A 12,152-nucleotide genomic window follows, 5' to 3' on the forward strand; every position below is an offset into this window, starting at 1 on the left:
CGAAGCCTACGCGATACGATCCGTAAATATGGCCGTCAAAGATAGATACACCTCCAGTGTAAGAAAACACAATCTAATTTGATTTATCGAATCTTTAATAAAAAAGTTTATTAATAATAATAATAATAAATAAATAGATGAGCGTCTCGCATTTCAGTAAACGTGACATGAAATAATATAATAAAATCTATATACAGGGTGTCCCGGGTTTTAACCGACAAACTGCGGGAGTATATTCTACTAGTGGAAATAAAAAAAAATTCTTATATCGAGTTTGCTTAGAAATGCTTTATTACAAAGTTATAAACCAATATTGAAAAGAAATATCAGATAAGTAACAACGGATTTTTTCACAAAAATAAAAATTATCTACGCAATGATTTAGTGACGCATTTCAAAATGTTGTCCTTGCACATCGATACAAGCTAGACATCGACGTAGTACAGAATTTGTTACGGTACGACATTCCTGAAAATTTTGTTGCATCTCAGAAACTGAATTAGTAATTCGTTGCTTTAAATCTATCTGGTACTCTCCTGTTAGGAAATCTACGTTGATACTCTCGTACGGCTGCTCGTGCATTTCCGTCACAGAATCCGTACACGAAATGAATATCGGTGTATTCCTCATTTGAAAACACTTTTGGCATTCTGATAGTAATTGCTAGTTGACACGACGATTGAAATCTAACAGCTACTGTTGTGAAAGTAACGATCATACTGAATCGTTTCAACATAGTGAACATGAATACACGTGAATACACGTAACATAAACATCTTGGACCTTCCAAATTCTACACTATGTTCCGTTGTTACTTATCTCATATTTCTTTTCAATATTGGTTTATAACTTTGTAATAAAGCATTTCTAAGCAAACTCGATATAAGAATTTTTTCTTATTTCCACTAATAGAATATGCTCCCGCAGTTTGTCGGTTAAAACCCGGGACACCCTGTATAATAATTTCTTTACGCTATACATAATTAACGAGAGGGAAACTTTGTAAAAGCATTTATGTGTAATAATTCATCCAATAAGTAGGAAAGAATTGTTTTAGAATACGCCACTCATATAAATACATAAAATATTGTATTGTTCATAAAATATTGATTATCACGCTTCAGCAAATATAGATAACTAATAACTTTCGTCCGGTCAAGGTAGCGTCCGTTTTGGAGAGCCGATTATTTGCCGGATAGGCCGCGCAATCAGTGATGTGTATATACGACAAACCAATTGCATTATAGCGCATTGTTGGTCAAACTTTCCGCTAGTTCGCAACCTAACTCCTGAGCTCGACCGGCCGTTAATTGCGAAACAATAATTGAATTGGAAGGCACGAGGCCAGAAGTGGTCTCCCTGACATCCCTCGCCATCTCGCTAATTTTCCTCAAGTGTCCAGTGTCCCATCTTTTTCGTGGATTCTATCACTTAATGACCTAGCACGTATATATACTTTTGTGAAAAGAGTTTGATAACTTAGAATGTTTTTAACTTTTAATTTTTTAAATCAATATAAAAGAATATAAAATATAAAAAATGTAATGTATACATTTTGATGTACATTCTAGTAGATATTTGATATGACGCAAAGTTATAAAAGTACGCGTGAACTCAAGTTGGACTTAATTATACGAGAATAATTGCGATTCCGTCGTACTTAAAAAGATTGCAACGTCATGCACAGAAAGTTCGACGGTTAATTGTAACTTTTGCTAAACTTTCATGCAGATTAAATTGATCGAGAACACATAATTGATTGGTCTCTTTAAAAATGTCACGATTAATTTTTAATCATTTCCCATCTGACTTACTCTTACATTCTTAATTATCGCAGTAGCTATCATTACTTTACCGCGTTTGTATAAACCTTGTCACCGTTTTGTTATTGACACAATTTATGTCTGTATTTATTTTCTGCATTTGTTTTCAGGCCAATAGAACGTCCTGTATCCTGTCGTAGAATCCATCACTCTGGTAAGCTGCTCATTTCATCGAGTAAATTGAGTACGTGCACGAAATATCCTATAGCGCAGTTACCGAATGGTTGCGGGCAGACATGGACGAAAGGCGGTAAGATTAACATCCCCAGGAACAAAACGAGCTCGCTGAGAAGGCAGCCGCCATCGTTCTTGGACGAGTACACCCGAAGATCTCAAAAGGTAGCCACGCAACAACGAGGATAAATGTGATATGCTCTCGGCAAGATTTACGAAAACAAATTGAATATCGCCGGAATGGTGGCAGTCCGTATATTTCTAGAGAAAATTCTAAAATGAAAAAAAATGCAGAAGGCAATTTTAGTTGCACGATCAATGAATAACAGGAATTATTCGCACATCAAGTAAAAGAAATTGAAGAAATAGGACAATATTGGCGTTCTGCGTGAGAGTCATAACGTGATCTTGGCTAGGAGCTTAATCACCTCGTCGAACAACGGAACACGAATCGTCCCGGTGTATCATGAAGTAAGAATTGTTTTTGCAATGTATAATTATAGACCAAGCGACCCGCTGAACCGGCGAGTCGTAGCGACAGATTCTTAATCGAACCTACGATCCCCTTTCTCGTCGAAGAACGCTCGTTATCCTACGACCGAAGACAATCCCTGAATAGCATCGCACTCGTTTCTGCAATCGAGCTGTTTTTGTCTCTTTATTGAGAGGTTACATCTATCGCGAGGTCGCCGGTCTCAAAAACCTCGACGAACTCGGTCACGTAACAAACTATCTTGAGAAATTCGATAACATTGATAGCTAAATGAATCTTCCATTAAACAAAAACCATTTCAGACTCTCTAGGTTTTTATTTATTAATAGCTTCAGATTGATTAGAAATGATATGTTTCCAGAGCACAATGCACTCGTAATTATCTAATTACTAATTAAATATGGTGATATTATAATTTTAATGTATTATGCATTATAACATCCCTTTTGATCTCTTTCGATTTAAATATTATATTTTTTCGATCGATTTCATGAGCATTTAATATAATTAATTAATATATATTAAATGTCCTAATGTCCTTTTCCCTTGCATAACATGCAAATTATGTATTTAATTTTAAAATAAATCAAGTAAAATCTAAACTACATTAAACGCAACACATAACATACTGATATAAGCGAATATTTATTTCAACGCTTGCTTGCGAAATTATTTCCCATTTTTCTTTATTACTTTCTCATTATACTCATTATTACTTGATACAATAGACGTTATTCTAAAAAAGTAGACAATGCACTGCATTGTATATTGTTTTGAAGCATAAAAATAGAATATAAATTATAAATGAAAATCTAATATAAATCTCGAATAATGTATAATCGTTGAATATTTAATTATTGGGTCAAAAGCATGTCGCTCACAAATATACATATATGAATTTACAGGTTTATTTGGTAAAATCATCAGGTAATATTTGCAATGATTTATTTGGAAAGCGAAAGTTATTGTTGTGGCAAGTAATCATGGATCAGTAAGTTATATTACTCTATGGTTTATTTTGTTATTACATAAATAATTTCAAAATGGATTAAATAATTCTACATAGATGAAACTTGTGAAAAAAATATATTTAAAGTATTACACAAAAAGTTAATTAAAAAAAGTATATGTAATGATATTTTCTCATATTAATTTTTATATTCTGTTTTAATATCTTATATATTTGTTTTCATGTTATAACCAGATGTTTTGACTAGATCCTCAAATCCTCTCGAACCTTTAATTACCTTTTTCAATACTAATTTAGAATTAAACTGTTTGAAATCATTTTTTATTTCTGATTGTTTAATGCAGTTAAAGTTTCAATTTATATTTTAATTCGTTATAATACAATTTTCTAGATTATCCTCAAAGAATATAGGACCTTAAGTGTGGCGCACGAAAAATATGAAGAAAGCGAGGACAGACATTTCGGGTAAAATTTGAAATTCAAAGTTTGAAATTCAAAGCGCGGATCATTAGAACAGCGCACTTGCGAGCTAAAGCGGCTAAAAATAAAGAAATGAAGTTACGCGTCTCCCTTCGTTGTGCCCCTTTGATCTCTAACACGCTAGAATTCGATTTTTCTGCCAGCCCGTCCCAGACCGATCCGACAATGTGGAGCGTAAATTTCGCGCTTCCTCGCCAAGTTGGTTCTCTCCGACATTGCGAATAATCTCAAGCTTTTAAACTTTTTCATTTTCTAGCAGATGGAAATCGTGGCAAACTGTTGTCAATGTGTATATCGAAATATCATCGACTGTATACAGCAGAAAAAATAATGTTAAAAATGTTTAAATGATATTTTGCTCCTCTCGTATATTACACTGAAGACGAATAAGAGCATGTGAGATGTTTTGTGAACATATAGAGAATTCTTTTCCACCCGCAGAAACGCTTGACATGGAGCGAAATTCACAAGCGTGATAATCCGCTTCGAATTTGATTGGTATTGTGCTCTCTTGAAGTCGATATGGATCACTCTCACTGAGAGCTCTCGTTATTCATGCCATGATCCATTCACTCTTCGTGCATTTCTGTACTTATCGAAGCAAATCGCGGAATAAAATTTAAACGCCAGAGACAAAAGCAATGCGTGGTTGTGAGTGATAAACAGATTTTGACATCACTATTCCATTTTGTACATGTATTCGGTTAAACTGCACGATATGGATTGATCGCAAAAATCGTTTAATTGCTTTGCAAAAATTGCAAGCTTACTTGGCTACATATTACTAATAAATATTATCATAAAACTACGAAGCAACGTATTGTAATAATTATCTATCAACGTTCACATTAGAATCTCTGAAAGTTGATATATTCTGAAATGTATAAAAGAGAAAGAATGATAAAATAGTAAATGAAGGTACTGAAATATTCTTCTCATTACAGAAACATATTTTTGACATGCACTCAGCCGTTCTCTCTTATAAAGAGCAAGTTATCAGTTCGCATTCTTATATTCATCTTTGCATTTGCTTCATAACAAGCGCGCGCAATGTGGGGCTTTTGATAATACGTTTATCAGCGCATTTTGTGCATAGCGTGGAAATTTCAAATGAGCAGAAATACACAGAAGTATTCGAGCGAGTATTATATCCTTTCTTTTCTCCATTCTAACGGACAAGTGAACAAAGATGGTGGAAAGCCACCTTCTGTCCCTGCTCTATCCATTCTGCCGGCGTTTCTGCTTCTCTCTTTCCGCAGACTAGTGTAACTAGAACAAAAGTTTCGACATATACTGTCTACTGCCAACAAGGCAAAGATAATGTGAAAGCTTCTCCTCTCTCTGCAGCTCACGAGTCTGAATCTCCCTTTAAAGGCAAAACAAGAGCGTGGCAGGATAGCAGGAGACGCAAGGATGGCATCGTTGAGAACTATTGAATACAGAGGAGGAATCTTAATTGCAACTCGATGTGAGCACCAGAGTGAGAGATTGGGAAGGTATATAGTCTGAGACTGACTAAAGAACATTATAGTGATAACACTCTCTGAACAAGACACCTGAATAAGAAGTGATACGACAAACGATGGTTGGCGAAGTTATCCTAGCTTCCAAATTCAAACTACTGTTTGCCTTCTTTGGTCGGCACCAAGATCTCTGTCAAGATATCAAGATACATAAGTCTCTTCTAAGTCGCTTATCTTTTCTTGCGTACGTGTAATCTATCAGATCAGATGTATGCGAAAGGTTTAGTCTTTTTTTGCACGTTTCCGCTTTGTGCATAATATATACGATACAATGCAGTAAAATGTTTGCTCTCGTTTTTTGCGTCATATCTCAGGTAACTTTCGAATTCCTTTGCGAAAAAGGTTTTTTTGTATCTTTAAACCACTTGTATTATTGAGCCACATCTCGAAAGTACCATCGATTGAAATAAATAAGGCAATAAGAAGGCGCCAAGTTGGGTGAATACGCCACGTGCGGAAAAACTTTCAAGTCCAAAATGGTTTGCCGAGTACGAAAAGCACGTATAAAGCATCCCATTGCTCATCGCATTCACTATTGTTGTCCGAAGTTATGTCTATCATTAAATCATGACACATGATTCTGCAAACTCCTACAAACTTTGATGGCAACTTTTCAGAAACGAAGTTGTAGAAAAGCGAGAATTTATTTAAAGTTTAAATAATAATACCATCTGAGCGCTGAGGAAAAAAGACTAAAAGTTTTGCGTACACCTGATATCATTGATATTTTCTTATCGCAGAAGGGAAACGTCTCGGGAAAGCGAGCGAAACTGTAAAGGAAAAGAAGCGGACTCGGGAAATTTTCTCTTTACACCGAATGGACAATAGCGCTGGGTACGTTAAACGCCAAGATATCCGAGGTATTTCAGTTACGAGAAAGTCCGGCGGGAGCAGTCGGTGACCTGATCTCTAACTGGCCAAGTACACCGCACTCCGGCGCATATTTACCCTCCTGTAACGCGCGTCTATTTTGGCTAACTGTGAGTTATTAACGGATCCGCGCTTCTCGAGCCGCAACGATACTCCGTCGCACTTGTTGTCTAGATGTAATAATAGTCCCCCGACGATACTATTCGTTGGAACAAACTTGTCAGGGCGCGAACTAAGCGCGTCCCTTTTAACGCTGGAATCTTGTCCGACGATGACGACGGGGTGCGGAGATGAATTTTAAATTGCGCGCGATCCACGACGTTATATTAACGATACAGTCGCGGCATTCTGTGTTACATGGGAAACGGCAAAGAAACCTGAAAGAAATCTGTGCCGCGCGTTATGTTCAAAAGAATATTTCCTTCTTGTTACTTTCAGATTTATCATTTGCAGCAATTAATTATTGGTTGCTAAGAATGGTACCAATCACCTGCACTTTTCGCAATTACACCGAGTCCTTATTTTATTTGACGGACTAAGTTCCAAAAATAAATTTGGATCATATTTTCAATATTGAGAATTGTGATTGAAAAAGAAAACAAGACAGGATTCGTGCGTTAATCGAGTTGACTAATAATGTTTTAGTAATAATGAACGAAACTTCAAGGGTGAATCATAACTTAGATTGTTCTAATGCATAACTTAGTTACCCAGTTATAACGCATAAATTATCGTGATCCAGCATTTTACGCGGTTTATAAATGCCTGGAATTTAGCGGTTGTTATTGTTCGGTTGTATAGACTATTAAGGCTGTGATTTACATGTATACAATAAACTTCCAAACTGTTGATGGAACAACCGTTCGTCGTTCGTAGTGAATACAGGAATGATCAGAATTTCGATGAAGACGATAAATCGCCGTACGGAAAATTCAAGCTTCACGTTAGCTTATTGATTGTTTCAAGTGAGTATTCAAGTAAGTCTAACAATAAATAATTGCATTTGCAATTCAATGCATGATAAATATTGATATTAGCGGATATTAATAGATGTGCTTATACATTTTATCCAAAGTATTAATAATAGGATCTTCTAGAAAAGCTATAAAAATATAATATATCAGGCACACACAGAGAGGCGATACTGAAGAGATATTTTCTCAATATTAATTCTACTATTTTCATATTTTTATCGAACTATATATATTCGTATATGCTATGGGTCATGTGCACACAATGTGCAGCTCTCATAATGATGAAAACAGAGACGCAGATTCTATGCTACATACATGGAGTCTGCGCGCGTGAATCTCATGTGCACTTGGCGCGTCGGCGCGCGCGCGTTTACCATATAAATCAAGTATATGTTTGTCGCACACGTAGCCGCACGTGGAGACATATATTCAGATTTAATAAAAAAATATCTCTGTTAAATTCCGTCAGAAATATTCACGCAATTTCAAATTTTATCTCGATCATTCCATCATGTCGTGTGATTAATTTCATTTTTGCAACCCCCGTAATCTCTGTGAAAAATTGTTATCTATCAATTTTCTAGTGTCTCTAGCTTATCTTGCGTCTTTATCAATGGAAAATTCATTTCAGATTATAAATATATTATAAATACATAAATTATAAATTAATTGACTTGTTCAGACTCAATCAAGATTCAAGTTCATGTACGACTTAATTCAGTGCTTTTCTTTTTAAGAAGACGCTTTCTCATGCAGCCTTCCACTATAATAAATACATACATGTGTAAATGTGCTATATAGTACATTAATATCTATAGATTACGTTTCCTGCGGACCAACTATTGGCGAATACTAATGTACAAGCGACTGCTATCAATCGATCGTGCAATTCTATCGTTAATCTCGAGAATAATGAGTAAATAACTTGCCGATGACGATTAACCCTGTGTTAGGAACGGCTGAACAATGACGATTAACCACGACGATGTCGGCGGCGGTAACAGTGGCGATTGCGAAGCACTATTTTATTGACTTTAGATTCAACAATGTGGCGATCGGTTAGCCACGGTGTGATGTCGGCGGATGGGTCGATTGGATTAGATCGATTGGTCGGTTGATCGGTTGGTCGGTCGGTCGGTCAGTTAGTTAGTAAGAGAGAATAGAGAGAGAAAAAAAGAGAGAGAGAAAGAGAAGAGAACAGGTATAGGTTCTGGACCTGGATAGTGGTACGTGGTGCAGCAGGGCCGGGGGCTGACGCGATACTGCTCGCGGGCGCGTATATGCGCGCACGCCGCGCGCATCCGTCGGCGCGCATATCCGGCCCTCGTCATGTGCGCTGGTACCGATATAGCCAATCCCGGAAACGGGATAAAGGACGAGAGGCGCGCTCTCCAAGATCGCGCCACGGGGTAGGTCAGAGCAATCGTGGAATTTCGAATTGGATTGACATGTACGAGTACCGATAAATTACTCTTTGTTGCCTCGCACGAGCGCTGCGCGTATGCTGAAAGTGATTTCTGAACTGGGGCTAAACGCAAGGCCGCTTCTCGGGACCATTATCTGATATCCTTATTCCAAGCCGTCTCGCGGATGTGCTTGTCACACTATATCAGACTTGATTGATATTGCTTCTGTAGTTTGTGTATGAGTGTGTGTGTGTGTGTGTGTGTGTGTGTGTTTTATCTGGTTTTGATTTGATATAATTGAAAGATTATATGTATATGTAATTATATATGTACAAATGGCTGCTGAGTAGGATTGGTCCAAGTTCAGCAATACATTTATATTATATGTAGAAAAAGTTTGGTTACGCTTTTTGCAGTTTTTAATATGAAGAGATTGAAGCTAATAAAAAAAAAGAAAATATGAAATATGAGGCAGAGACGATTGCAGACTTGGAAACGTCTCGATCAGATTTCCAATGTTGACACCAACGTATCATTCAAGGCTGAGTGACTTTTTCTTTCTGATAACTGGAAACGGTTGTGAACTGAGGCGAGAAGGAAAAAGACTGCATTGCCGCGTCCGTGAACTCCATCAGTCCATCAGGAGCGCTCGATTAGAATCAACAAGGAAGTTTGCAACAGGTGAGAACGTTTGCCTTGCATTCGCAATGTCCTTTCGACATGAAGCATTCCTTACAAGCGTGAATGTTCAGGAGTAATGTAAAGAATCGTTAACTGTAATATCTTTGATCAATCAAATAATCTTTGATTGACTGTAAGTGAAAATCTGAACCGTTCTGGTTTTCATAACGTACATATAATAGAACAAGCGTTCTGAATAATTATTCGTGTAAATTTGGACAATAAAAAAATAGATATTATATTTGTTAATATTACAACTCTCCAATTCTGATTATATACAGGGTGTTTCCTAAGTAAGTAGACAAACTTAAGGAGGATATTCCTTGGCTTATTTTAAGAAGAAAAGGTCATATAAACATATGTCCTAAACTGCTTTGTTTTCCAAAAAAAGTACATCACTGTTTTCGTTCACTTTTCGGATAGCGTGCTTTTGCAGTACGAGTCAACAAATTTCAACAGATCTCAGAAATCGCATAATAGATGGATGTGAAAGAATACGTAACACTCCAGGTATTTTTGAGCGTGTACGTCAATCAATGGAAAGGAGAGTCGAGGCGTGTATCATGGCTGCAGGTGGACATTTTCAGCAGTTACTGTGATGTTATTATTTTTCTTTTTAGTTACTATTTTCTTTTTCGTTATAATTTTTCTTTTTGGTTACTATTGTTTTTCATTTGTTTCATTTGCAATAACACAAACTGTTCTATAATAAACGAAAAGTGAACGAAAACAGTGATGTACTTTTTTTTGGAAAACAAAGCAGTTTAGGACATATGTTTATATGACCTTTTCTTCTTAAAATAAGCCAAGGAATATCCTCTTTAAGTTTGTCTACTTACTTAGGAAACACCCTGTATATCCGCAATTTATAACAATAATTTATACTATAACTGAGATATTCCGTGCTAGGTTTGTCAATAGTGCCGATTCGACAAACTTATTCTGACGTACTTCGAGAACGATGAAGAAAGTGCGTCAGAGTGCGAATACGACGTTGCAACACGTGTATGCACGGACACATCTACTACCTGCAGCCGCAGTGTGACGAAGCTCGACATTAAAGAGCCTCTCGCAATATCGGGTGTAGCGCAGGCTGGAGAGCGACTTGGCAGGACCTAGAGGATACGGAGAGTATAATGTAAACTAATTAGCAACGAGTCTACATCAATTAAGCCCACTAGAGTGCCCCTTTCGCACTGACATTCCGCTGGAGGGGTGCACCAGATATCGACAACCTGCCATGACAATGACGTATCAAAATTATAAAAATCAATGTAGACTGTAATATAAAAAACGGAAGAGAAGACGACAGAGAAAAAATGGCACTTTTATACATGATAAATTTTCACTCAAAGTTTTTAGCCCTTCATGATCATTTTATGATTTTATAAGAGTCATGAAATCTTTCGGTATGTTTTAAGGAATTAAAACTATGAATTTTCATAGGCATTTTAATTCTGAAAATACTCCCTCCTCTGTTATACTATATTATAATTGATATTGTATATTGACTCTTTCAACTTTTATAATTCGACCTAAATATCTTGCATACGTCATCAGGATATAAAATGGCTGAAAAGGAGGCAATTAAGTTATGTACTATTATAAAATGGAAAATGACGTCCGTTCCATATAATCGATTCGCGATTATCGCAGCTACAATGGACGATCTCGAATCATGCTTTTGAGTTGGTGGCACGTTGCAGAATACTCGGTGATCTAACACTTGGATCGTACGCACATTTTGGTGACACGTGAATCGCTCTGAGAGAAATGCGTAGAGAGATACGTATAGATTTTATTCTTACGTGGCTGTTTCCAATATTTATTTTTATACTGCAAAAGCAATTGAATTGCAGTTTGATGGAAATCTAGCCAAGCAAACGTTTAAAAAATTCACGATGCTAAAATGGATGAAATGAATGAAAAGAAGATGAAATCATCACAAAAATTTTGACAGAGAATGATAAATATTAGATCATTAACTAAATCCGGGTCACATCTGGATGGCGATGAATCATATTAAACTCATACTTATGACAGCACAACATAGCTTATCGTATATTTAACAGAATTTTATAGGTAACCTCTTAAAAAACAAAAAGCAAAATTCTCTAAAACGTCACTACAATATCTGTAGCTAAACGCGACCCGGATTATTTAGTTAACGACCTAACATATTCACCTAAATATTTTTGTGTCACATGTTTCACCACTTATGTCTCCGAGTATTATAAATGCCGAATAAACGGTACATTGGTAGTGGCTCTTAACTAATGTTAGCCCTTAATGTAAATTTTACAGGTCTGCACCACACGAGTGAAGTTTGAATCGCTACACACATACGCACACACACACACACACACACATCGTTTGTAACATTCCCCTGCATTTCAACATTCATCGAAATCCGGCATGCCGGCACGGAACTTGGGCAACTCCGATCGTCCAAACTGAGATGCAATTGCGGGATTAATCAACGTTGCATACACACGTTTGATCGTGTACACACGCAGCAGTACACGTCGCGCGAGTCTCACGTACGACGGCCGTGTACCGGCATTCGGTGCGGTCGATATTCGCCTCGCACACACATCGAGATGGCCGCTATTTTATTCATAATTCGAGATATGATTTCCACAACGCGCCATTGCCGTCACTTATGCATTATCCAGCCGGGAGCGAATGACGTCTTTCCTCCTTTACTTCGTACGGACGGCTCGCGCTGCCGCGACGCACCGCTACGCCAAAGTGGATT

At 37.0% G+C, this 12,152-nt stretch overlaps 1 long non-coding RNA gene across 1 annotated transcript; it reads left to right on the top strand.

The window, feature by feature from the left end:
* The first annotated feature begins 8,722 nt into the window (after window positions 1-8,722).
* On the top strand, window positions 8,723-11,665 carry LOC105285908. Its single transcript, XR_895146.3, has 2 exons — window positions 8,723-9,394; window positions 10,304-11,665. It is a non-coding gene; the product is annotated as an uncharacterized LOC105285908 (long non-coding RNA).
* Window positions 11,666-12,152: the final 487 nt, after the last annotated feature.

The sequence above is a fragment of the Ooceraea biroi genome, chromosome 6 (genome assembly GCF_003672135.1).
Source record: "Ooceraea biroi isolate clonal line C1 chromosome 6, Obir_v5.4, whole genome shotgun sequence".
Classification (NCBI taxonomy): domain Eukaryota; kingdom Metazoa; phylum Arthropoda; class Insecta; order Hymenoptera; family Formicidae; genus Ooceraea; species Ooceraea biroi.